We start from the raw sequence: 2,434 nt of genomic DNA on the forward strand, positions 1-2,434 counted from the left end.
AACCCCAGGCCTGCCCCTCGCCAGCTGTGTGAGGCTGGCAGGTCACATAAGCTCCGTGGGCCTCAGTTTTGCTGTCTCGAAAATAGGCTAATAATGCTTATAGCATCGTCACTGTGCAGCAGCTTAGACTAGCTGACCTGTGTAGACGCTGCCTGTTTCAGAGACGTGTGCCTTCCTTCCCGGCCCCTCCGAGGCTGGCATTCACTGCCAGCAACGCACTGAGTCTGCTCCAGAGGAAGCCCTCCTCCCTGCAGGGACCCCACGCTCATTCTACACCCTCACCCCTCACAGACAGGGCAATGCCTGCTGGGGGCAAGAAGGGTCCTGATGTGAAGAGACACGGCCTGCCGAGTCCCAAACTGGGCAAATGCAGAGAAGTGCCCCAAAGGGCTGCCCCCCGGGAAGAGGTGGGAAGGGTCTGTTCTGACCTGTCTGTGAAGGAGGCCCCGCCTTAGGGACCCAGCCCAGCCTGGGCCTTGCCACTCTGCCTGTGGAGACAACCGCTGGCCGTGGAGAAGCTCCCCATTGCTGGGCTGCTGGCAGGCAGAGCAGGGCCTGGGCAGCTTGGCTTGGATTGGCCCTCCACTCCCCGGGGTGGGTGGTGCCGTGGGAATAAACAAGCTCTGGAGTCAGACAGACGGGGTTCGAATCCCAGGCCCACTGCTTACTCGCTGTTGAGACGTTGGCCAACTCACTTGTCCTCCCTGGCCCTCAGTTGTCCTATCTTGAAAATGGGACTAGGACCACCCACCTCATAGGTTGTTAGGACTGGCGTCACTGACCTTAGGTGTAAAGGACCTAACAGGGCCTGGCACGTAGCAGGCACTGGAGAAAGGTTTGCTTCCTAATAAATAAATGGGCCCCCTGCCGCGGTCCATACGCATGGAGTGGCCGGAGGAAGACCAGACCCCACGCCAGCACCAAGGGCATGAATCCGCCGATCCCCCATCCCGGTTTGTTGAGAAGGCCTTGCAAAGATTTAATTGGGATGGTGGCTCCTGGGAGAGAAGATGCCAACATCTTCCAGTGCAGGTGAAGGTCACACCACATCTGCAAGGCGACTCTGTTCTTCCTGGCTTCATCCGTTATGCATGAAAGGGGAGATGGTGGGTGCTCAGGATTCATAATCTGAGACATCCGGAGACTAAAGATATTGGCCAAATTTAAACCGAAAGATGAACTTGTTGGGTGTCTTTTCAGATTATGGGAGAAGAAAGGAGAGAATTTCTTAGTCATCTACGATGCTCTCAGAATTCACAGCGCGTCTGCCTGACGGCTGACATCAGACGCATCTGCCTCTGGGTTCCAGACATTTTAAATATCACTGTTTGAAAGGGACAAAGAGATAGATGTCTGAGGAGACCCCCACTGGAGCCTGAAGAGAGCAGCCTTTCTGTGGTGCGCACTGTGCGGCTCGACAGGCCACGGGCAGCATGACTGCAGATGTGGCTGGTGGGAGGCCAGGATGTGGGAGGGTCAAGGGTCACACAGATCTGAGTCTGGGCTGTGGCTCCACCAAGTGCCAGAGGCATGTCGGCCTTCCTCCCCGCAGCAGGAAGGGAGCTAACACCCTCTGGGCTCAACAGGACCCTTGTGATGAGAAGGGAGCTGAGCTCCGGGCACAGAGCTGTCTAAGAGCTCGGTCAACAGCAGCAGCGTTATTATCAATTTTCTTTCAACTTCCTTGTTTTTGACCCAAATTGCCTTTTGCTCTGAGATAAACTTTGAACCGTCTAGGGACACCACCAGCAATATAACGGTTACCTCTGGGTGCCACAAAACCCAGGGAGGTAGGAAGGGTAGAGCTTGTTGTGCCCTTGTCCCAGATGGGGAAACTGAGGCTCAAGGAAAGAAGTGACTGATGCAATGTCACAGCCCCCAAGTGGAGGAGCCAGAGCTAGACCCTGGGTCTCCCAAGTCACTGAAACACACTTTCTGCCATCTCCCATGCCAGTCCCCAGTCACAGCCAAGCCTTACATCCTGAGTCCATATGGACCCTGTCTGGACTGCCATCCCCTGTAGAGCCCAGGCGCAGTTTGTGTTGGGCACAAAGTCTGTCAAATAAATAAATGTTGTTGATCCCCTTGAAAACGTGATGGAAATGATGGACACCCTCTCCAAGAAAAATTTACATGTGGAGACAAACACATAATCACAAGCACATAATCATAACCAGCCCCCTGGCCAGGAAGCCCTGACTGAGGTTTTCAGAGACTTCTTCAGCGCCAACACACTGGCTCACTGGGGTGGCCTCGCTGGGCTACCCAGAGACAACCTCATCAACTGCTGGGCTTCAACCAGGGGACCACAGACCACTATCCCCCACGTCCGGGCCTGTCATCACTGCTGCTCCAACCATCAAAGGGCAGGAGCTGCTGGATGCCGGCACTGCCCCCATGGCTGCCAGGCCGCTCCACGCACGTGCTCCTCGTA

Source organism: Equus quagga, chromosome 5 (genome assembly GCF_021613505.1).
Source record: "Equus quagga isolate Etosha38 chromosome 5, UCLA_HA_Equagga_1.0, whole genome shotgun sequence".
Taxonomy (NCBI): Eukaryota; Metazoa; Chordata; class Mammalia; order Perissodactyla; family Equidae; genus Equus; species Equus quagga.